Below are 25,651 nucleotides of genomic sequence, written 5' to 3'. Positions count from 1 at the left end.
GTTGGCTTCAGATTTGTACTCATTTATCCCTACCTTCACAGGCATTTTGACATAATATAGGATTAGCCACCTAATCCAGAGATACTGATGGATACAATGTACGGTATATCATAGTAGGACCCTTCCGTTGACATTACATTATGGCAGTAATTGCTCTCTTTTTAATATCGGGGATGTTGAATAACCCATCCATAGCCAAGTGCTGTATCGTAGCCTAAATGTTTTAGAAACTCCCACAATGAAATCAGTTACATCCTCAAACTCGTTTTATTCACTGACAAGGAGATATTGTTCAATAATTTTACTCCAACCCTAAACATTTTAATGCCCCACCCCTGACCCGAAGGTAAATCCTTTATGCTATGTGCGTCACTGTGCAAATTAGAACCACAACCCATAAAATAATTCAAGGGCAATTCTTCTTCCACAGTATGACAGACTGGGAGTGGGCCAGAATTGTTGAAGATGTATTGATATTATATAAGTAGTAAAAATATGACATGCTGAACGATCATTGTATCATGAGTGGTCTGTTAGTTTTGGCCTACAATATAGCAGAAAGTTATAGCATAGATCAGAATATAACGTGAGACAGAACTAGCACACCACATGTTTCCATTTTATTTAGGGCAGTTTGTGATTGATATGGGTTATTTGGCTTGAAATCCAAATTTGCCTTTACCTTATGTTTTCAGAGAAACTTAGCCTATTTATTATTTATAAATTATCATGATTATTATCATTAATTATTATGAATAATTATTTAATATGTGGAGACTTTGCTTCAAGTCTACGCGTGTGCATTTTCCATATTGCTTTATCTTTTGACTATTGTGATGTTGTTAAAAAGAAGGAAACTATGCATCTACCCACAGTTTTGTGAGGTAGTCAAAGGTCTTGTCCACATTTTTAAAAGGTTTGTTTTTTTTTACACTTAAAACGTGCGCTGCCTCACCATTGCACTTCACCTTTGTTTTCTGTCAAGACAGATGACTATTTTTACATTTCACTAACAACCTGTAGTTAATCTTGTATGACCATTAAGAATGTTAATATGTCACTTTAAAAGGTCTGCCTAGTCAATAAATCAGATTGGGTTCGAGCTGAAGTGGACTCTGTACATTTTACATGTAAATAATTCCAATTTCTTGGTGTGATGTTAACAATATGCTATATGTTCTGCACATTTGTAATTGGTGCTGGAATAATCAGTGCAAATTTCAGTATGTGGTCATGCTTCAAGTCGAAGCTACCTGATGAGTCATTGCAGTTCTCTCTCATTGACTTCCTGGCAAGGCTGCACCTCCTTTCGACTGATGATGTTTCTTGGTAATGCATTGCAGAAACTGTCTGCATTTTCTTACATTATCAGCACGGTGACACACTTGAATGATGTTTACTGTTTGCCTGCAACAGCATGCAGGCTCAAGAAAATTAGAGTTTTTTTATTCAAAGTAAATCAGGCAAAACCACTGGCACAGCTCTTTAACCGTCAAAGCGAGCGTCTCATCTGTTGGTAAGACGTTGGAAAGTACTTCACTTCTTTGACTTATGCCTGAGCTCTTCTTTGTGCTCCACTTGTCATCTCGCTACCCGTCTACATAAGCTACTCCGTAAGGGGGAAGAAATAGCGAAAGCTGTCAAGCAGCGGACGAACTGCAAATGGAATGTGGGCAGGCTGAAATGGACAGTGTCCGACTTTAACGCTATTATTTTGACTTTTCTTAAAGCTGTTTGCTCTTTACCCTGGGCTTGAACCGAAGCCTCACTGCTTTAAATCCCGTCAGCTTCGCTATTCATACAGGTAATCCTTGGAGTACACAGGCAGAGTGGAAAATTACAGACAGCGCAAGCGTTCAAGTCGACCAATGTGTTACATAATAACCTGGCAGGTTAGAACAGTGCATGAGGCTCCCAGCATACATATGACCCAGAAATATCAGTGGCAGCTTTATGACACATGCTACAGTACACTTCTGACTTTCACACAATGGCTAGTGGCTTCTTTCCAACATGGGCTCTGTTCATGCCAAGAATGAGAAAAATCTTAAGGGCAAGAACAGAAGACAGAAGTGCTTTTGTAACACATTATTCCTAGTTGTCAATCAGCGAGTTACACTGCAAAGTGGAATCACAACAATACGCCCAAAGAGTGGTCAGTTGAGTCAACAGTTTAATAAACAACAACATTAATAGTTTGATCAGTGTATGTGTTTACATAATGTAACCTGGCAACAAGAGTAACTCCTCCTGACTTGGGACCGGAAATTATTCTGCCCCTTTCTGTCATGATTCAGCTCTTTGTTTCAGGCAGTGAGCTGTTTGGTGGGTGTGTCCTTCGGCGCCGCACCTGTTCGGCATTGCAATCAAGAACTTTAGAAGGACAGTGGCGTCGAAGGCTCGCCGTCAGATTATTCTACCTTGCTTGCTATCATTGCTCCAAGTGCTTGTTTTCTTGACCTCATCCATTCTAGTACCACAGTGTTCCCGTTCGCTTAGTTTTTCCGAGTATAGGGTTTGTGTTAGTTATTTTGTACGGCCTTTTATTTGTTTGTCAATTGGAGTTCCCTGATCCCTTTGTGACAGGTGATTTTGCGTTAGTTGTTCTCCTTGCCTTATTTGCAAGTGTTTTTTTTCCCCCAATTGTTCAAGACATTGTTGCCTGCGGCTTTATTTGCAGTTTTGACGGTAGTGATTTTTCTGTAAATACATTTTTGTTATACCCTTCTCATTTTCTACGTTTGTGGGATCCAACGTTTCCAACGGAACCTAACACTTTCTTGGTAAAAAGAATAAAGCAATTTCATCTTGGAGAGATGTACCAATCTGAACATGTAAAAATGGCATTTTACACATTACATTTAAATTCATACCAGATGCAGGATCTGAATAAAATCTGGATTAAATGCAATTAGGCATCACATGACAGTGTCTATCTCTTGAAAAACATTGTATTCATTTTGGAGTTCTTGAACATGATATATTTACTTTTCCAATATTAACTATTAATATGTTTTTGATTTCACATTTTTAATTAAGTTTGTGTGGAGCCTCTATAATGTAATATCACAGTAACAATGGGAAATCAAAGTTGATGTCTAAAAATGTAGTCAGGGGTAATAATCGAAATTAGTAAACCTAAAAGCAGTTGCTTCATAGACAACCAAATATTTGGACAAGGGCTGTTGTAAGTGTGACACATGCTTTCAAAGCAACCTTTCGGAAAATGCCCTTTTTCCATCAGCAACAATTAACAGTGACACAGACAGACCCCCGTTGCTTCAAGCAGACACAGGCTCAAGAAGTGGGATTGCTGAGTATTTTTATTTCCTAAAAAGAAAGAATTATAAAGAATAGCTTCGAGGCAACTTGAATTAATTTATAACTCACACACAAAACATGAGCGAATCACTTCCGGAAAGCTCCCTCCCACCCAGCTGTGCTGTAGTGTTTACCACTTGGAGTTGTTTTAGATTACACGGTGCACACAAAGGGTTTTTTTTTTTTCCCTGTTTGTTACCAGTGGCAGAAAGGAAAGAATGAGGAAAATGAATAATTAGACAGATCAGAGAAAGAGATCCTTAGCCAGAGGTCATGCGGCTGATAAATGATCAGCTTGCCTGCGACGCATGTAAAGTGAGTATCAGTGTAATTACCCAGACTGCTGCATCATATGAATGTGTGTAATGTCACCATCTTTTTCCTTCGCTTTCACATCCCCCCAAGACGTTTTCCTTCATTGTCAGACGTTCTACAGACATGAAGTGAAGGTCACTTGACCAGAAGAAAAAGGTTAAGGGAGGGGCTGGGACAATGACGGACTCAGCAGCCCATCAACACTGACTTCTGAATTTAATTAAGACAGAATGACATTTCCTTTCCCGGCATCCTCCCTGCTAGCCCTAGAGGTTGTGATTATCAATTATATGAAAGAATACAAACTTCACATTAAGGAAGACAGTTTGATGGAGGTTGAAGCGGGGCCTTATTTTCACTTAACGCATTTTTGAGGTAACTTTTTTGCAGACTCTTTACCCTTTTAGGACGACTTCAGGTTTTAGAAACACGCCAGCTATCTTCATTTAAACATCAAAGGAATCCAGGCAGCGGCTCATTCTGGACCTCCTTCCTTTAAAAATGAGAGGTGCCCGTGCCACGACAATCTGTGCTTGCTTTGCACATTCTTCAGAGCAGATGAGGAACACTGAGCAATAAAAGGAGCCCATTCTGAGTGAAGGTTTGGTGCTATGTTTCTGTGGGCGACATAGAGGAGATCAAGGGAGCCAGAGAACTGACTGGGCAGGCCTGGAGCCGTCTCGCTCTCCAGGGACTCCTCACTTTAATCACAGCACAGTCAAGCAAAGTGATCATGAACTCCAAATGCCTTTGGTGTCTGTCGTTTCTCTATTTTTGCATCTTCATCTCCTCCTCCTCGTATAATGCCCTCGTATTCTTTCTTCTAGGTGTTCATGGATTTCCTTATAGGTTTTGACTTGCAGTACTGATAAGTTTTCTCACTGTGGAGCACAACTGAGGTGTTCATCGTCTTCTGCTTGGCAAGGAATGCTTGCTGCGCAATCTCTAATTGAGGCCTAGACATGTCCCTGATCACCAAGCCGCCAGAGGCCATCTATCATAAAAGTGGTGCTTAGACCAGTCATTATTCTATAGGAAAACATATGGTGTCACGTATCTGTACACTTTACTGTCCAGTCACAAAGTAGAGACCGGGGATATGGAACCAAACATTATGAGAAATCCTGGGGGTGATGCACAGTAGAGGGCCTCAAACAAGCATGTGCTTTACAGCAGCCTCCTGTCTCCTTTCTGTTTTATTGACAGACCTAAAATGGGTACAAGGCCACCTTTTTAAGGTGTGATGCCACTTTTGTGAACAGCAAACTACAAACATAATCGGTATACCTATATATGTTCCATCATTTCTGCATAAAGACATTGTCATGCGGCCTTGTTTTCGTCAACCACTGTGGTTTGGCTCTGTGGATGTTTTTGCCATGGTAAAAATGTCAAAATATATAACCCTCAAACAAGACAGTTGAACATGAAGAAGACAAAAGCACAGTTTAAAAAATACTGTGGATTATGACAGTGTGTAATTTACACCATTTGTGTGACTTGTTTGTACCTTGTAGTAGTAATAGTAGTTAAGATACTTGTACTTCAAGTAGGTGACGTATCACTTTCAGGTATTTTATATAAGCTTGACGTCTGCTTACATGTGTCTTGGCCAAACTAGACCAACAGGGTGACACAGCTCCTAAAAGCATTTACAAACACAACAGCTAACAACATCCAGAAACAAAGCAGAGAAAATAAAAGTGGCTTACCAAAAGTACTAAAAGAGCATACACTGACAACATTTGAACATGTTAACAGAAAACGTTAAGCACATTTAAAAGTAAAGTAAGATGCTAATTGAACTGCTGTCATTTGGGGACATTGATGTAGTAAATATAGCTGAGTGTCATCAGGATAGGCATGATAGCCGACATTGGCATCCATTCAAGCTCATTCAAGTTTCCAACCTGGTTAAAGGTATTTTATAATCAATTGTATAAAACGCTGCACTCAGATCCAATGAAGCTAGCACTGACACCTTCCTTCGTCACTGTTCAATCTTATCTAATTTAGTGCTTTAATAAGAGCGGTTTCTGTACTGTGCTGAGGTCAGAAACCCGATTGGAATTTATTAATATATATAATTTGCTGTGCTGATTAAAAACGACTTTCTCAATAATCTTGGTTGGCCTGTAATTTGTTAAGACATCCAGTGTTCTCTTTTTTTAGTAGTGGCTTGACGGCAGCTACTTTCAGGGGTTTAGGAAGCTCGCCTGACTGAAGTGAGCACTTGATTATTTGTTGTAACAATAGCCATCCACCTCTGTCACTTAAGATCAAATTTAGACTAATGAATAGCGAATGGCTAATTATGAGTCTCTAAAGGGACTCTTTGTACATTTTAGGGTCCATATAGGTCCAGGTAAGTACCCGAGTCATAAAAGTTGAGTGTCATTTGGAAAGCAGTAGCTAGCTTTGAGAGTATCGCCCCAGGGACACGTCATTTTACTTGGTGTACTTATATAACACACTGTATGTTCCTCACCTGCATGACAACGGTGGTACTGATCTTTACTTTCACCTGTTGTGAATGTAAACAACATGTTTGTTTTTCTGACCGGAATACTTATCATGCCTCTGCCATAACCACTTTTACTTTAGCTACTTCACATTTAAAGTAATTAATGAAAGAACATGGTGTGGATTGGAACAATCAGTGCTTTTGTCTTGCTGACTTCCATATCAAAGCAGAACAGCCAATTAGAGTGCTTTCTCTCTCTCCAATGTCCTCCAACTGGTTTGACATGCTTAATTGGCTGTAAAAGCCACCAGTAAGCCTGACAACTGCTAATGTGCAGAGTGCACTTTGAGCTACAGCTGCAGATTAAATGACAGCAGACCCTGAAACTCCAACCTGGTATATGCTCTATTCGTCAGAGCAATACCACATACCATGTCCCTATACGGAGTATGTCTGGGTAGCATAAGATGCAAAAACATCAATATATTATGAGAGCTAAAATTAGCTGATTTGAAAACATGTAGCTATAGTGACTAGTCAGAAAATCAGCCAATGATAGAATGAAGGTGCCTTGCTCAAGGGAACTTCTGCAGTGGCCAGTTAGCAGTCCTCTGGCTCCAAAGCCAAAGTCCTTAGATGACTTCTGATGCTAAAGCTTCTGATGATTTGTACTAGATCTAATTTATATAACGCAGATGTATACCTAATACGTACAAGAATACATGTGTATTAAGTTTTTTTAAGGTAACAATTTGATTAATGTTGCAATTTTGAGCAACACTATCTTGTCTTCCTATGCTGTAATGAGATGCATTGTAGTAAGACTGTCAGTTATGTTTATCAAGTCTATGATGTCTCTGTTGCGTGGCAGCCGTCAGAAATAAATGACGGTTGAGGCTACGTCTCTGTTTTGAAACTCATTTCCTCTTGTGTGAATGTGGGGGTGGGGGTTGAGGAAAAGGAAGGGAACTGTTATTGGGGTTGCCATGGTGATTCAATTTAAGCAACCACCCCCGTCCTCCGTTCCCCCTCATTTCCTCCCTCGAACAAAAAAGCAAATATTTCTGACAGAAATTCCCTCAGCTGTGGCGGCTTCCACCAGCCGTTCTCAATGAGGTTCGGGTGAATATAATTCCCTCTGGGGGGATCTCCTCGCTCACATGTGCACTCTCCCTCACGAGCTGCTGAGCATAGATTTTGCTCAAAACAATGTACATTTTCTGGAATTTTAAGTGTGTGGATATCATTAGAATAGAAATGAAGATCGCTCCAAAGAAATGGCAGCCTTTTCATGGGAGTCACTAAACATGGAGCTTGGACTGTAAATATCACTTGATGTTTTTCTTTTTAGTTTTGTTAGAAGACAACATCTTTGCATCAAATGTAAAGCTCTATCAACTGCAAATGACACTTTGGAAACAAGCACATCCTCGCTACGAAAGCTGGTGTGACATGGAATGCTGTGTTTATTTGAACATCAAACAGGAAGGCTATAGTTATTCTAATCTCCACCCTCCTCTCAAACGGGTCCGCTGAGCTTTTATTTTCCTCCTCAAAATAGAAAGGCTGGTAGCTGAGGGAGACCTTTCCTAATTCCCCAAACAATGGGTCAGGTCTCTTTTAAACATCTCTCAATAATAACAGGCAGTGGTTTTCTTTCTCACCCCACACAGTCGCAGCTCTGAAGTGAGATCTTGTAAGAGCTTCTGTTCTATCAATACAAAACTGTGTTGGACTGTGATCTGGGCAGAGCAGTTTTAAGAGACATGCACGCACGCACACACACACTGGGTTCGTCTTCAGTTTAAGTACAGCTCTTCCTCCCTACTGACTGTCTCAGTCACCATCTGCCATGTTGGAATTTTGCCCTTAGTCTGGAAGCACTGAAGTCTGGATATACTGTCTGCTTCTCTGGACTTCACCTCTTTTGAAAACATGGCAATTTTGCATGAGGGGACTGTACATAAAACGATATGGGCTGTGGTGCAGAAAAAGTGCTTATTTTTACTTAGCAATGATTCGATGCAGTGGTGTAGCATATTTGTGTGGGCAATTTTCCGAAGGGCCACGTGAGAAACTGGGCCTGTGAACGAGGGGCATGTCAACGTGCTAATCTTAATTGTGTTCCATATTAATTCGATGACGCAATAAATTAGATGGCTTCTTGTGTGGTTATGGTGTTTGTTCTAATTTTGATGAAAAAAAAATGCTGGGAGTAGCCCAAAAAGTCAGAGTCAGCGTATATTTTAAGCCAAAGGTGAGAACAAGAAAGTCAATTCTGTCAAGGGTGAAATTAGGGCTACAAAAACGTTCTTTTCTCTAGGTTTCAAAATTTGGAACATACCCACATTTTGTGCCCTACCAACACCTAACCCAATAACAATAATGAAAACTTTAGACTACTAGACTACTTGTCGTCTGTGAGGTTTATGCATGGCCTCTGAGAGAAATGAAAGTTTATTTAGGGGGAAATTAAGAAGAACATGAGAGCATAAGTCCTATATACGTTTCATGCCCTCCAAATTGCTTTCATATATTCAATATCCCACTGACCTAAAGCAATCTCTCAATACAGCACACCAGTTTGACAGCATACTAAACATTGCACGCATGTGGGAGTAATTTATATCCACCACATGTGCGGGGCTTTTTAACCATAGACCAGTTGGCACGTTTGACGAAGAAAGGGGGAAACCCCCAGTGGTGCCAGAAGAGAGGCTTGACGGGAATCCATGCAACACCGAGTGCCGTCACTGGGCTGAAAGGGAATCCCTTCCTGTTTCCGATGTTTTGTCAGCCGCGCACATGGCTGCCATGGTAACTCACTGTTTACTGAGCTGGTGGTTGGCAGCCAAACAGCAACACGCGCATCATGTGCTCATACAGTCACTGCTATTAATATGCTTCGACCATAAGTCTGTGTGCAGTTTCAGTGGAAAGTGTGGCCAAACCAGCAGGCCATGATTTGCTGAGTGATAGTCCAGTGACTCAATAACAGTCTAAAATGAGAAGGACAGAAACACTACAGTAATGTGGAAACTTGATTTCCATGGCAACTGTATCACAACAATGATGATTATGTGTGGATGGACAAGTTACCTTCATAGGAACATCAGTAAATGTCTATGCACAATGTCTATCTCATTTAGTTTCCTAATTCTTGTCAAAATGATTTATCAACATACTTTTTCCCCCTGCTAACATCAATAACTATTTTCTCGAATGGGGGGTATTCTGCATGCATTTTTAAAAGGGGGGGGGGTGAATTAATGAGAGACATTCCTGGCACCAGTGCAAAGGACCACCAGATAGTTACGCTCTGTGGAGCTCAATTAGGAATCATCGCTATCATTAACTCATGCTATAAACTATTAATGGTCTCCAGCTATTTTTTTTTTCCTAGATAAGGATTCACACATTTGAAAAATTCTCATTAGGATCTAAATTAGGGACCTCTCGGAAACCAAAATGGTGTTATCTATATATTTAAACTCAAATGGAAAAATCCCAAATAAGCACAGTTTTTAAATTTGATGTTCAGTGTTGGATGGGTGCAAACTAGGGATTTTAATGAATGCATACAGGACTGTCACCCTCACGCAAACATCTTGACATTGTCTCCATTTTGTATGGAATGCACACACTTCACTTTTTTTCTCTCCATAAAATAGCAGGGAACATTGCATACGCACTCTACAGCATATAGCACTGACTGTGCTTTCCTCCGGTAAAGAAAGGAAAATCACTGAATTTTAAACAGCTCCATAGGAATCAAAATGAAAGCGATGTAAAAATTAATATTACATTTACATGACTTCCTATGCTGTTTAAAAAATAATGAGACTGAATAAAAAAGCACTCAAGTTAATAGCCTTGAAATATTGTGCCCCTGATATAGCATGTGCAGTTCCAGGAAGAAGACAACGTCCAAATTGTTGGCATATCACCCTCATTTTACATAATGCGTGTGTCCATTTGATAACATAATTGTTGCCTCCATTAGGTCGAGGCTTTTAAGTGTGTTCAGGCTCAGGGTTGACAGATAATGTCTTAAAAAAAAGTTTAAGAAAGAAGAACCAAGCGCAAGTTATGGAGAAATATCCAGTGAGCAGGGACACACGTGTGAGCGCCTCCATGCATTCTGGATGTGATCATGTGTAAGAGTGCAAGCAGGGATATCCCCTAATGGTGTTTTCATGGCTAAGCGCATTATGTCTCAAGGAGAACATGCCGTACCCGTCTCCAGCTCCGGAGGAAGCCCACAATCTCTGGGAGGGAGACGTCTTCCTTGAATTCACAGAATCTCATTAGTGTGGAGCTTCTCATGCCACTTCAGGTCGCCATAACCTCACCGGAGAAAGGCATCAGAAGAGAAAATTTGTATGGTACCCATTCACGGTGAGTTTTTGGAAAGTAATATATTCATGAAAAATATGAACTCATATCTTTGTGGAATTGACAATGTTGCCAAAGAAATGTACAGGAAACGCACTGTGACACTGACAATGTTTTTACTAGCAGCTTTTTAAACTACAAAACATCAGTCTTTATTTACACCCCCAAAAAAGAAGCTTTATTACAAGTGAGTACAATCAAATATTAGCAGTTGAAAACAGTCCATTTCTCCCGTGACCATTCAGTGGTACAAATCTGATAGCCATGTTGTTTTTTTCTAACTGTTTATGTGAGTCACCCAGCGATATTTGAAGCCTGTGTGAAGCTGAGACACAATTTCCACTCATACATCCACAAAGTTGTTATCCTCTTTCATATCTGCCTGTTCTCATGAGAATGTTGTACAAAAGACGATGCGCTGCAATTAGTAGCAAACTAGCTAGAGTCATGCTTATTCCTGGCATAGCAATGATAACATTGCAGGGAAATTGTGGATTCAAGTATTTACACATATACAATGATTATAGGTCTAATTTTAGTAGAGTAAGGCTTTTGTTTTTCATAATTTATAGGAAAAGATTTCTCTTCTCAATTCATTATTGTTGTTACATTGTAATGCTATGAAAGCCAAACACGCATCTATTGAAATAGCAAAATATGAACTGAACACAGCACACGTGGAAATTTGGATAGTGTATTTTGGGTGGACATTTCTGCATGGACTGGATAAATGACATCATTTTGTTCAATTTAAAATGAGTTGCCTGCAAATATCGTCATCAGTGTCTGTTTGCATTTGGAGGGGATTACGACAACCCCGGCAAACTAAGCGCTGAGGCTGCGTAATTGGGAGCATCTGGATGTCATTTTGGTCTTCTCAGTCCCGCAATCATGAACACTATTACATCTTGTTTGGCCATTTGTTACAGTGCAGGCCGGCTTGGAAAACAAATTCCAGAAATAAAAATCCCCCGACTCACTTAGGGATAAAATGATGTTCAAAATTATCCAAAAAAAAAATAAATAAATACATAACTCAAACCTTGTTTGTTTGTTTTTAGTTTTGTTTTCTCAGTATTTCTGTCTGTTTCGTCAATGATTGTGTCCACCTGTGTGCATTCCATCCCCAAAGTGTTAGCCAATCAGCTCCCTCCTACCTTGTGTTTCTCGTTGTCTCGTCAGTGTGCCTGTATTTAAGTTCCTAGTTTTCATTCAGTCCTTGTCGGATTGTTGTCACTGTCATGTTGTTTTGTTGCTCCTCGTGTTGTGTTTTGTTTCCTAGTGTTTCTTTGCAACTTTGCGTTTTGGATTTTTTCAAGACTTTGTTTATGCAGTTTTTTTGTTTTTTATTAATAAATATTTTCTTCAGTACACCCTGCTTTTAGCGTTTTTAGTGTGCAATGAAATTGTAATTGTAATATGAAATATTTGCATGTGTATATGTGCATTAGTATTTTTTCAAACAAGCATTAAAAGAAGTTAGACATAAAAACACCAGGATGATCCGCTTGAAAATAAACTAATTCCTGAATTAGTTTTCCATTATTCATCTCTGAATAAAAAATGAAACCCGAACAAATCGAATATTAGACAGCCTCTTAGAACTGAGGGCCCACTGTATTTCTTTTATTTTTAACAATACTTATTCAACACTGCATCAGTGAGATGCACCTTGGAAAGTAGACTAATGAAATTACAATAAAGACTCCAAATAATCCAAGAATGTGAAGTCCGGGTAGCAAGTGGGTGATACAATAGAAGCTTGCATCACCTGCACCGCTTGCACTGCAGGGACCCCTCCACAAAGGTTAAATTGTATCTGACAGTTGGATCGCCACAGAAAAGCGTAGAGTGGGGGTTGCTAAATGAAAATAAATGAGCTCTTAAATCTAATGAAGGATATAACCTAAATGAAGCACAGGTGGCTGCTAATAGGTGCTACTTCCAAGTTGAAAAGATTTCTGGGCATTCCAGCAACTCTCCTCCTCCTCTTCTGGCATTCTTGCCTTCGGTATTTACTCATTCTTTCCCTGAGGTCGCAGTGTCACCGGCACTAGCTGATGGGAATGTGGCGAGTTCCTGTGTTTTCATTGGCCGGGGAAAACATGGGAAAAGAAGCCGGGTATCCTCTGTGATCCCACCCCGAGCAGAGGAACTCCCCTTCAGCCTGCAGGGCCAAGCTTCACCACACGTAACCTCTTGTGCTGCGGACATGCATGGAAATATGATGTCAGAAAAAAAGGGGCTTGACCTTTGCAGCCTTCATTTCATGGGAAAAAAAACTTAAAACCAAAGTGACAAAACATCCTCCTGGGTAAGATCAGGAACCATTTCAGCAGTAGTGTCAGTTAAACTCCAGACTCCATGGACCTGTTTAAGGCAACTTCATATTACACAAATCACGTTGCTTTACTAAGTCCACACATTTGTAGAATAAAACGGCTACTATTTCTGATATTTGATAGTTCAGTGTGGACCGCCCCTGCCTGTGAATAAACATTAAATCATGTTCCTCATAAGTGGTTGGCAGCAAAGGAAAAACACTCAGCTGTTACGTAATCTCTGTTGCAGTTCATAGAGAGGAAGTGTGCCCATTTACTATATACCTAAGTGTGTATCCGCGGCTATTTGTTTTCGGAGGGAAGACATACACCATAAGCTGCTCATTTAGTTTAGTTGCTTATGATGCATTGCCATGTAATGCTACAGAATGGCTGAAACTATAATTACTGTAAATCTGTGTACATTTGGTGCCGTGAAAAATAATTTAGTACATCCACTTTGCTCAGCATTGTTTCCCACTGAGAGGAAAATGAATTATTTAAAACCATCCTCATACTAAGGAAGGGAGATTAATGGTATAGCATTTTTGTTTTCGAGCTAGTGTGATCATGCACATCAAATTTTTCTCAGTTTAAAAACTTAACACGTAAGGTGTTTATGATGAAGCTTGGCAAGCTTCCATTGAATAATAATAATAAGAATAATAGCTTTGGTACTATGGTATATACGTACGGATGGGAATTGGACTATTTCTTACGGTAAATGCAGCAAATGTAAACACAGTTAAGATTCCGACATAGTGACGAATTGGCTGCATGATTAAGATCACTCATTAGTCTATGGTCAATATCTTTGACTGTTCTGCACACCCATAGCCATTTTTGTATGTTTTTTTTTTTTTCTCACAGGCTCTGCCTACAATTATAAAACGTTATTTTGAACTCCCTGCACTAAATACAAGCCAGCGTCAGTAAATAAGTAATAGATTAAAAGTTGCTCAATGTTAAGGATAATTAAAATTGGATTTGCTGAAGACAATGTCTGTTGCATATCTAATATCTGACTACTCACAGGGTGGGTCCATATCTATGATTAATATTTGTGGAATAGTAAATGTGTGTCAGATGGTTTTCAAACACCATTAAAAGCAGTTTTCTTGTTGTTTCAATAAAAATGAAGGATGCCCAATCCGATGATTGAAAAGTTACAATGTTTTTGTTTATTTTTACGATTGGTAATGGCACTTATAGCCTATTACAACTGCACATTAATGAAAGAACGACTCCATATTTCGTAGATGGGACCACTGTGTGTTTTGAAAGTACAGAGTACAGTCTTTAAAAAGTTAGTTAAACAAGAAAATGTGCTCCACGGCCCTCTTTTCTCTCATATTTCGTTTATAATGGGTGGGGTGCAGCTTAAGTCCAGCTGCCGCATAGTGAACCAGTGAATAATAAAAATAAAAGATGTTTGTAGAGGCCTACATCAAAGACTACCCATTCGTAAATCATGAATAGGAGGAGAGAACGTCCACTGAAGAGTTTTCTCCTTGCCCTTTTATGGCTTACCACTAGTACTTTTTAACCAGACTTGAGCCTTTCTCTGGGACCAGGACAGGACTGACTGTAACTCATAGTTAGTTGACTGCTATTTTAATCGCAAAGGAACACCCTACAAGGAAGACAGAACACTGTGTACATTCAAGTGTCATATTGTAATTCATACACGCTCACATTGTGTCTAGCATTTGGGTCGTGTGTTAACACTGTATAACACTGCAGTGGTTGTTTTTGTTTTGGTGCTCTGGCGTAATGAGACCCAGAACAAGCACTGTATCAAACATTTTCCCTTTGCAAAGGCAAATAATGCTAATTTATGAGTTACACTGTCTCAAAAGTACTCATTTAATATATTTATTGTTGTCGTTTGCAACTGTGTAGAACTGAGCTACTGTAAACTATAACCCCCCCAAAAAAAAACACATTTAATTCAAAACTGATGTAGAAAATAACAAATTAAGGTGAATTCAGCCACAAGAAATGATCTTCAATGACTTTTTTGTTTACACTTGTTAAACAGCACAAGAGGTAACGTCATTTTCTTCTGAGCAAAATATTTAAAAACTCACTAAAAGTACAATGTAAAAAGGTACTTGGGTGAATGCAACGGAGTAAATGTCAAGTTACTAGCCACCTCTGACCTAATTAAGCATCCAGTAAGGGAGAACAAGCTAATTTTAAAGGTTACTGTATGCGTGTAAAATAACGACAGGATCTGCACAGCCCCAACAGTCTTGCGAGCCGTACTGTAAAACAGCTGCACCTTTTCAAGTAACCCCAAATGTATGCCCCTTTCATAATATTATATTACCCTTTGTATGAAATCTTTGTGATTCTCTGACAAGGTGAGCTTCAAAGCACGGGCTTTTTATAAATGTTTTGGTCGGGATAACCTAATCACAAGTGAGTCTGTAGTATTATGAATTATCTTCACTTTACCGTGCCACGTATATTTACTTTAGACAGATGCACAGTATGTATGCGCACACTCCCTGTACCATGCTCGATATCCATTTCTCCCCCTTTACCAATCAATGTCAGTCTTGGGATGGGATTAATGAGTGACATTTGTGAGTCAAATCGCTTCAGGTACAACACGGAAAGATTTGGTTTAGCTTCAGCCCGAGCCCGTTGGCCTGTGGGTAGGAAGCAAAAAGACATTCACCTTATTCCTTATTGATCCCCCCTCCTGCGGGGTGTCATTTATTTGTAGGCTGATATAGGTAAGTGGGACTGATGAGAACAAGGGGCTTGATTGATTTACGCACACATGCTGCGTGACAACCGAGGGAAACTCATGGATCAGCATTCATTTGAGCTATGGCAATCTCTTTCTTGTGAGGAAACATCATCTTCAACTGAACATGCCATGTCTTGTGCAAATAGTCCTCGAAGAGGGTCTGAGCGGTTTGAGGATAATAAATGTTGGTACTTTGGCGTCACTGATGGATTTTCAGATAGTTAGTGAACAGTACAAAGAGCCAAACGCACAAATAGTACAGTAGGCCAAAACTCCAGCAATAAACACAAAGATGAATTCATTCAATTAAAAAAAGGTAGATAAAAAGCCATGTGTAATAAACAGTGTTAGGAATAACACACTAAAAAGTAACACGATTATAGGTTTTTCTTACAATTTGCATGTTTTGCAGTCACACAGTAATTGTAAGATACCACTAATGAAAAAACCTTGTGCTGAACATGGGTTGTTTTAGATTTAGTTGTAATAAATCGAATTGCCGTCAAAATACAATAAGTACGAGTTATATTTGTGAGCTAAATTGCCAAACACTGCAAATAAGGAGGTCCGGAATAGCTTCCTAAAATTGTGATGCTGTAGAGTCCAAGGTCACTTGAAGTGACCACTCTGCTTAATCATCTCTTCAGTCAGTCTTTTTCTGATTGTGGGGCTAGTTTGTGGTGTTTAATTGCACACTACATTGCCAACAACTGGCTTGGCATGCAAACTACAACCTTATTTGACTTTTTGGGGGGAATCTTTTCGCCACAATGACCTTAGAAAGACACAGGAAAAATGGTGTGTGTGCGCGTGTGTGTGTGTTCCTCTTTGACATGTGGTGCAAGGCTCACGTTGGCTGCTCCATGTTTGATTCCAACAAATATTCTAACTCAGACCCTAAAACAAGAAGGAAACTCAGATTCATTACCTTGAATGGCAACATTTCTTGTCCCAATTGTTTGTCAGGGGTGAAAATAGATGCCACACAGATGCAACTCTAACTGAATAAGACAAAACATCCCTCCATGGTTAAAGGCATCATTTAGGCCTCCTCAAAGAAAAAAAAGCAGGATTTGACACATCAGGGAAATTTTCACAAGAAGCATTCCTATGTGGAAGCCAGAGGTTAAAAAAACATCCTTAAAATTCTGTCCCATTGCTTCCACAATGTCAGTTAATTACCTTGTCGTCGAGTGCAACCTTCACACGGTTCCACGGTAAATGCCACGGTGATATTTTCTCATTCCACAGATCCCCACATCCATCTACAATGGCGCTGCAGATTACCCAGTTATCCTCTGAAGGGGTGAACATAATCAGACTAAATATTGTATCCGCAGTTAGGTTTTTGCCAATTTCATTCAAGCGAGCGTGCAATCGGTTTCTGAGGTCCAGACTGCTCCTGACCTGTTGCCATAACATTTTTGTAAGATAGTTTAAATCGATAACGAGGAATTGATTAGTTGGTCACATGTAACGGGTTCAAACAGTTTAATTAAAGTGCTTTGTCCCATTACCATCAACAAATCATTTACAGCAGTTTACACTCCAATAGATGCGGGTTAAATGAGGCAATGCTCTGGTAATACACTGCTACAGCAGCTACAATAGATGATTAATTATGGTCTGTTTGTTTGCTTGATGAACAGAACAAAACATGCCTTGGATGCACTCTGGCGCTTAAAGGCTACAGGTAAGTGAATATTTTTTTGCATCCTTTTTTTTAAATATTTTATTTTTTTCAGAATTGGACCCCCTCCATAAAAAAAAAAACTTGGTTTATCGAGCAGAATGAGTCAAATTTCTCAATTTCCAACAAATTCAAGGTCTGGAGCTATTGGGACAATCGGTCCTAATTATGCCGCTCTCGTTATAAGAGAACCACTTAGTCTACATCTTCTCCTCGCAATTGATCTTGAATGTCCTTCTCTCTAAGGAGACTTTAGTTTGTCCCATGTCCTTAATGCCTCTCTTTCTTCCTTTGTTTGCCTATCTCACTCTCGCCTCCCTTGTTGCCTCTTGCATGCATATTAACAAAATGTGCCTGAAAGACGTTCATCCCTAATGCGAGAGGAAGTTGCAGCTTTATCGGCCCCCTCATGACTTATTCAGGCTAATGTGCGACAGTGATGCCCTAATGGCATGCTGTTGTAGAGTTGCTAACAAATGTCAGGCCTTTAGTGTCCGCCCAGAGTCTGATTAATAAGTGGTGGCCATCAATAGAGGCGGCCCGACCCCCCCCCGGTGAGATGTATAGGAAGAAAATCTGAAAGGACACCAGTATGGACAAAATACATAATGGACCATATGTTGACCAGCTGAAAGTGTCTGCATGTAAGACGCGGTGATAGGCATCCGGTTACAAATGAGTAAGCAGAAGTTAAGGATCTTGCTCAAGGGCAATTTGTTCGTCCATCACCATTAGCCATAAAAGCTAAGTTCAGAGCCTTGAGTAATGCAGAGGTTCTGCATCACATCCATGGGTGCATCCAGTATGAATAACCAGCAAAGAATTTCTCAATCTGAATTACTCATTGTTTCCTTAAACTGTTTCCTCTTAACCATATTGACCCTGTGAAAAGTCCAGCACTTTGGTGGTCAGCGAAGACATGAAAAGCCCATCAATAAAACTACACTGGAAAAACACAGCGGCGGAATGGCACATCCCTGGAGGCTTTCTTTTTTTAAACAGCTCGCGTTGCTTTACCAATAAACTCCCAAACTATGACAAGGCAATTAACCTGCATCATTAGCCTGAGAGGAAGCTCTTTTAAAAGTAACCAAGAGGCAGAAGTTTAAGGAAGGTTTGCATTATTGATCCGATGTCAAGGCCCGGAAGCAGTCGTCGTCGACGGGGAGTTGACAGAGGCTGCAGCGAATTACTGTAATGGCTATCAGTGCCATCTGAAAATCAGCTATCATTGTTAACCACTAATGGGCTGTAACATACTGTTAGTGTGCTTGCTAATGCATTACAGATTAGCTGGATTTGGTTTCCTCCTCATCTGTTTTGAAGGGCATTGTTACCATGTGAATTGTACACTTAGTTGGTAGGTAATCCTTGTTCAGTCAAATTTGAGTAATTCAAACATGTACTATGAACCAATTACAATTCACATATATCTAGTTATTTAGTCAAATGTGAATAGGACGCAATATTGAGTCGGGATTTTTAAGGATGTTTAGAGGATGTTACAGCTGCAAAAGCTTGCAGTTGGCCAGGTGTCCTTCCAGATGGCTGTCCGCTGATACACTTGTTTTCAGTGAAAAATTGAAATGACATTTGTTTGAATTCCTACACGGTGAATTAGTTTGTGCAAACCTCTGTGCGATGATAGACTATTGGTGGTCATCTATGAAGGGTAATTTTATCGCATGAACCTTTTTCCTTAACAATAATCATTTTTGCTCCGGGTTATCCCTGCATTGGGAAAGAAATGTCCAATTACATTCAGTAAAATAAATTATGGCTGACATCTCGAACTCTTTGTTTTTGTGGTTAATCGCATAAATTGTTCATGATCCCATATTACTTTTACCAGAAAATGTTGGCCAATAATCCCACCATTTACACATTCTTCATCAGATTCTGAAGTGCTTTAGGACACCATAAAAATATCATTTCCCCCAATAACACTGCATGTATTATTAACTACCGGAGAGAAGATGCCATGCGCCATAAACACACCACAGAACGGCGGCGTGTTTGATATAACACTCTTTTTCCGGGAAAAGGCTGTTTTAATGGAGCTCAAAGTGATGTGACATTTTGTTCTATTACTCAATTCCCCCGTTTGAATGTTATAACCATCATGTAAAAGTTGATGTCATTTTTTTTTTTTTCTTTCTACCTTTCCCTCTCCAGAATATTTTCATGCCTCATGAGGGCAGGGCGCGATCACACAGTTCATTAAAATTTTACCACACCTGCCTTAAAAAAAGTCATGCGTAAGCAAAAGAGCGAGTGAGAGAGAAAAGGAACCCCGATTGTGAACATGCTGCTTTGGCACTGCGGTGCTCCCCGCTTATGTGTGCCATGAACATGCCTCATTGCCTTCAAAGAGCATATTTAACCAGTATTTTGGGATGGTTGCCAACATTTTTTTCCTCGGGAATTAAAAAAAAAAAAAAGGTTTCACTATCTTTATGTTTGTCATTTTTGAATTATGAATAATTAATGTAATGTTCAGTTTGGTCTCCCAAAGCACGGTAAACATCGCTACCTCCTTCTTTTCATTGTTTTTTCAACAAGGAGATCTCTCAGGTAAAATGCCCTTGCAAGTCATACAATTTGGAATTTGTCAAAAATGTTTGGGAATACTACTTCTTAAAAGTCACATAAAACATTTATGTTTCAAGCAACTTTAACATACTGAGTAAGATCTCATTTCAGAGCATCACCAGTGTGTGTTAAGCTTTTAGTTGGCCTTTTGTGGCTTCATCCGAAACCAAAAACAGGCCAACCTCGACAAAGAATGTTAAGAGAAAAAAATTGAGACAAATAAATGAACGGAACCTACATGAAGTACAAGGAATGAGGGTCAGTGACTAGATTAATCAAGTTATGGCTTTGCTTTGGAGGAAAAAACAAATCCATGTGGTGCAAATGTGACATTTAAAATAAAGAGCCAATAATGTGCATCCAAAAACAGACAATGGTTTAAAAGACAAACATGCTCAACCAGATGTAACTCAATTTGCTTAAATGTCTTCTGAGGTCGCAGCAATATATATCAAGATCAGCCCTCCAGTTATTTTTTCCTGCTCTCAAGTCCAGATGCAATTATAGATGCTCTGTTGTATGTAGAGGATGCATTTGTGTTTCCATGCCTGCACACATGTGCAGCCAGTGGACAGTGTGTGCAGGATGATTGGAGTGTACTCAGCTGTGGAGCTCTTCTCTCTGTCTGACAACTGATAGCTGCCCTGTGGGCAACTATGGCTTTGCAACCTCTCACCTTTACCATCTCTTGATAAAACCCCGGCTTCCTGTTGCAATAAGTGTCTGTATTTCCGGGAAGAAACTATGGCTACGTTGTGTAAACTTTTTATTTTTTCAAATCAAAATTGCACACGTTGAAAGATTGTGCTAAGTATTCAGACCTGCTCTGCTCAAGTGCACACTCTCATTATGCCAAAAATGTGACATACTCTTTTTGTTTTGTATATTTTGGCACTAGCAGTAATGTGTTTCTTTGTGCTGTTTTGACTTATTGCCTACAATAACATATGGCAATTTGTCTTCCCTCAGATTTGTATGTATTCTGCATCACTGCCATGATTAGCCTAAAATAAGTTCGCTATATTAAAACTACATACAACGGGAAATTCTGAAGACAGATTAATGGAAATTACCATTGCTATTGCAGTCATTTTAAACCATCATATAAACGTTACTTTTGTTTAAACACAAAAGTAAAACATCCAACGTTACAGACATGTGCTTTGTGGAACGCGTAAAAAATGCTGGGGTTTAGTTTGCTGACTTTCTAATTTGTTTGACATCATCAATCAATTCTGTTTGTAACACAACTGTCCCAGTCAGGCTCAGGAATTCACACCAGAGGGGACAGCAGGTTTAAAATCAGTTAAGTTGTTCTTTTGTTGAGTGTGGCTCAGAATTCACTTTTATTGTATGCATCTCATCAGATCTACCGTACTTAATAGTGTCATGAAATTTGGGTGGAGGGTTAGGGATAAGTCCTTCCGTCTTTGTCCAGAGTAATGAGCTGTGGGTCCATCCATCATGACTGCCAACATTGACATTGTTCTTTCCACACAGACATTGCATGAACTGCTCCGAACACTTGAGCACGGACATCTTTTGTTCCACAACCTTATTCTGCACATCTCTCAGGGAGTCTTTCCATGTGGAAAAAAAAACATGTCCAATAATGAAACATAGTTTCCCTGTCATGGTGATGAGTTCATGTCAAGGTTTCAGCAACAATAGGGTGTTGCAGACTAGCCTTGAATGGCGTTCAACTCTGGAGTCTTCGTGAGTTTGAAAACACAAAGATAAAATATACACTACTTACAAATAGTGTAAACTATTAAGATAATTTGTAAAGTGATATTTTTTCCCCAACAAAACAAGATCTTTTTATTCAGATATTTACAGGTATATGGTCATAAATGAACAAAAGCTAGACATTAATTTGAAAATCAATCAATTTGAAATTAAACATTGGTCACACTTTCACAACCCACAAACCCACTTCCACACAGAACCAATCTTGTGATGTCTGGGCACTGTCCAAAAATTAAATAAACAAACAAAAAAACCTTTATATCTGGCAATCTGCTGCCTAAATGGACATGGACACTGATGAGCCCACCCACTCAGGTGCTCCACACTGGTGTCAGCACCAACTCTGAATTGTATATAATTATTATTTTAAGTATCTTAACTGTCCGATTTCGGTTGGTCAGCATCTAAAATTTGATTTTTTTTTTTCCTAACTGTAAACATGTTGCCTGAATCCTATTTGGTGCCATTGTTTTTATACATGATCAGAAACTAAAATAAATGTTTCTCTCCTGTATTCGAATTAATATTTTTTAGGTCAAACATTTTGACCTGTTGGTGATCGTCCACCAGTTAAGTGCTCCAATCTCATAATAATTCTCTGTTTGCACATCTCTGTTCGACTGAGATGAAGGCAACTTTGTCGGCGTCGCCGCACCCGAAATCAAAGTTGAACTCTCCACGGTCTGGCTCAAGGGGGATTTGGAGGGCACAAAGGGTGGTCCTCAAGCAGCTTTTAGGTTCAAAGGCCTTTATCACCTCCAGAAGCTTACCACTGTCAACCCCTCGAGAGCCAACTTGCTCTGATTGTGTCCTTGTCTTTAAGAGGTTACTTTCCTAGGCTAACACATGCTCAGGACGGTCATCTTTAATAATCAAGCCCGGTGATGGGTAGAATGACCCCAAACAGTTTAAAGTGATAATCTAGTCATTTTATCCTAAAATAACAGCTGAAAATCGTTTTACGGTACACTGACTTATAATGTCTGTCTGTGTTACTGCCAACTGGCCAACTTAAGTGGTCTATAAAATTGGTGGACCAGCCAGGACACCTCTAGTGATATTTGGGCACGATCAGTGCTAACAGAAGTGTTCAGAGTTGTGTGCTGAAAAGAGCAAATCGAAAATGCGATTAGAATGTAAACTTGCCATCGTTCACTTTTAACAATGTCTTTGTCTTAAATGTTTACAGCTGTTGGTTTGTACATACTACATTAACTTAAGTTCAATTAAACAAGCATCGAGGGGTTGGGATTTTAAAACAACAACACTATTACTTCCTACTGCGGCTTTAACCAACATTTAATATAACGTGCATGTCCTTTATTTGATTAATAGTGTCCTTTAAAATGAATAGGGCAATTGATGTTCTTCATGGGCCTGCAAGTAATTTACCATATTAACTTGCTTACACACACACTTTTTTTGTCAAAGTTTAAGAACCTTGATTAAATCAAGTTAATGGCAGCTGACTGCAACGGCATCCAAATGTCCCACACAGCCTATCCTGTTGCAGGAAGTCACATGAATTCCGAGAGTGTTGGAAGAGGGCAACACACCTCATTGGCTTTCCTGTGATGTCCTCCACCATCTTTGAAGATGTCCTCCAGCTCCATTCACCTTTGAATTCTTATCACGGCCCAATAGATCAGTAGTGAAATATACCCTCCAAAGTTAAGAATTCATGAATTTTACAGAGGAATATCTTCTACCAAGTCCGTATCACCAAGGGAAAAGTTCTTCTTGTGCGGGGAGGAAGTTGCACAGTTAAAGTCAAAAACAGATTGCAGTATTGATATTCCATGCTAACCCTCATGTCATGTTTGGAATTAACGCGTAGGGGAGGGTCCTTGCTTATTTCATAGAAAGGTCACCTTTTTATATGCCTGATAAAGGTTGCGATCATGCATCTAGCATGAAAATGATGTACTGCATTCCATCCGCTTTGTGTGTGTATGTGCTGAATAATGAATCAATATAAACTGATAAAAACACCCACTAAACACTCACCAGACACAACATTAGTAAGATATAATATCCCATACAAGAGCTGTTTGAAACAATTCAGCTTTTGAAAATATAACCACGATATCATTAAGTACAGTACAGACCGCCTCCAATTCTGCCCAATAACAATTTGGAGCAAACCGTGCATGTCAATAATTAGCTATCGTACAGTTCTCCACTATTACACAGAGGGATTGTAATCATTACCAGTGAATAGGTAAGGCATCATTTTAATAATTTATTCATATATAATTTTGTCTATTTATAATCATTAAATGTACTTTTCACTGTGGCTATAGTTTGATACAGCTATTGCACTGGATCACGTTTGATCATGCAGGTGTACCTAACGTTGGTAGGCGAGTGGATGCAATCCTGGTGGGAGTCTTTAAGCTCTCCTGCAATAAAGTGAGACTTTATTTTTAATTGCAATAGTGTGTGTTTGAATATGATTGCTAGAACCCATCGAGGAGTGGAACGCAGTGTGCTGTACAATACAGTATTTTATAATCATTAAGTGTAATAGCAACTTGCACACACACACATACACCAATGTCTCAAAGATGCAGATAAATGGCTGTGAGTCACTTACCTTTTCCATTTCTACGCATCTAATATATACTATTCACAGAACATACAGCACTTTAGTTTGGACGAGCAAAGCAGAGTCCTGACTATAGGTGAGCAGACTTTTCTGATGAGGATGGATTACGTTGCTGTGAATCAATATACCTCCATGTTACTCTGCTGTAATGAGTGCAGAGATGTTGACCTCCGTGTCAGCAACAGGCTACTGCTGTTGTTCTCAGCCGATTGTCCCTCAGGTCGAATGGAACAGGCGGAAGCAGATGGAAGTGGAAGAACATGCATCATATTTACAATAGGAAAACACACGCTAAGAAAGAAACTCGACACACACAATATGACATCCTCTTCTCTTATCAGGCCACATCTGTTTCCTGGAGCTCAGGCCGGCCGACCAACTCCATTGAGGCGACTTGGAGCAGCACAGCTCGTGGTGTTTGGGCCAAGCCTCTATTCACAAATCCTCATCTGCCCTGAGTGTTTCCCAAAGAAACACAGGTCCGCTCATGTATCTTTCCCCACTCCAACAACTATAAACACTTTAAAGGATGTTCGCCATGTCCTCTGCAGTCTCCACGGCTTGCAGTGGCAATGGCCAAGCCATTGTTGACAAGCTCTGATGGTCGTCGTGCGGCTGTTAAATATTTGGACCAAGACTAAACTACGGTAGTCTGTTGCTCCAACATATGCAGCTTTGTCTGGAATTTCACCATCAGGCCAGGATGATTCCAATGAGTTTCACATGTGCAACTCTCCTTTAAACAATTCCTCTTTTTAATCTATTATTTAAACACCCACTGAGCGGGGTGTTACTTTTTCTAAAGCACGGCTTGGAAACGCATTGCCTGTGAATATGTCAGAAATATCATTTCTGTCTGACAGTGATGACTTAAATGCATTTTATTTCCTTAGTCTGTATATGGAAAGTAGGTTCTCTTCAATTACTTTTTGTTTCCCTTCTGTCATTAACAAAACATTAGGACATCAAGCCCTCAACCCAATGAAATATCACAGTATCATATGCATTCATCTAAGATATTTTCATTAGACCAGCAGTCTCCTAGTGTCTAAGCTCTTTCGTGGAAGCAGTTTTGGTACAATATACGGAATATAGCGTTGGTCTTCACCACAACACAATTGAAAACGGAAGGAAACATGGTAGATACACTCTTGAGTTTTAGGAAGACTTTAGCTAGGAGGATGAATCCATGTTCTTTTCTTTGTCTTTGTACTGCTACACCTTGTATTGGGTGGTCCTCTGGGATATCTATTTTTGGTAGCAAAGATTTTATCATGCACATGCTGTCAAACCTCATCATTTTGCGAACAGATGAGCTCATTAATAGTCCCGTAATGTGTGAATCCTCATATGTACTGTATCGATTCATATCACCGCCATACACTTGAATACTGTATGTGGTTTCTGCTTACATATGTACATCCTGAATCGAGCT

This window comes from Filicampus tigris, chromosome 21 (genome assembly GCF_054856515.1).
Source record: "Filicampus tigris isolate MCC_2025a chromosome 21, RoL_Ftig_1.0, whole genome shotgun sequence".
In the NCBI taxonomy this organism is placed as follows: domain Eukaryota; kingdom Metazoa; phylum Chordata; class Actinopteri; order Syngnathiformes; family Syngnathidae; genus Filicampus; species Filicampus tigris.
Note: the sequence above shows the minus strand (reverse complement) of the source record.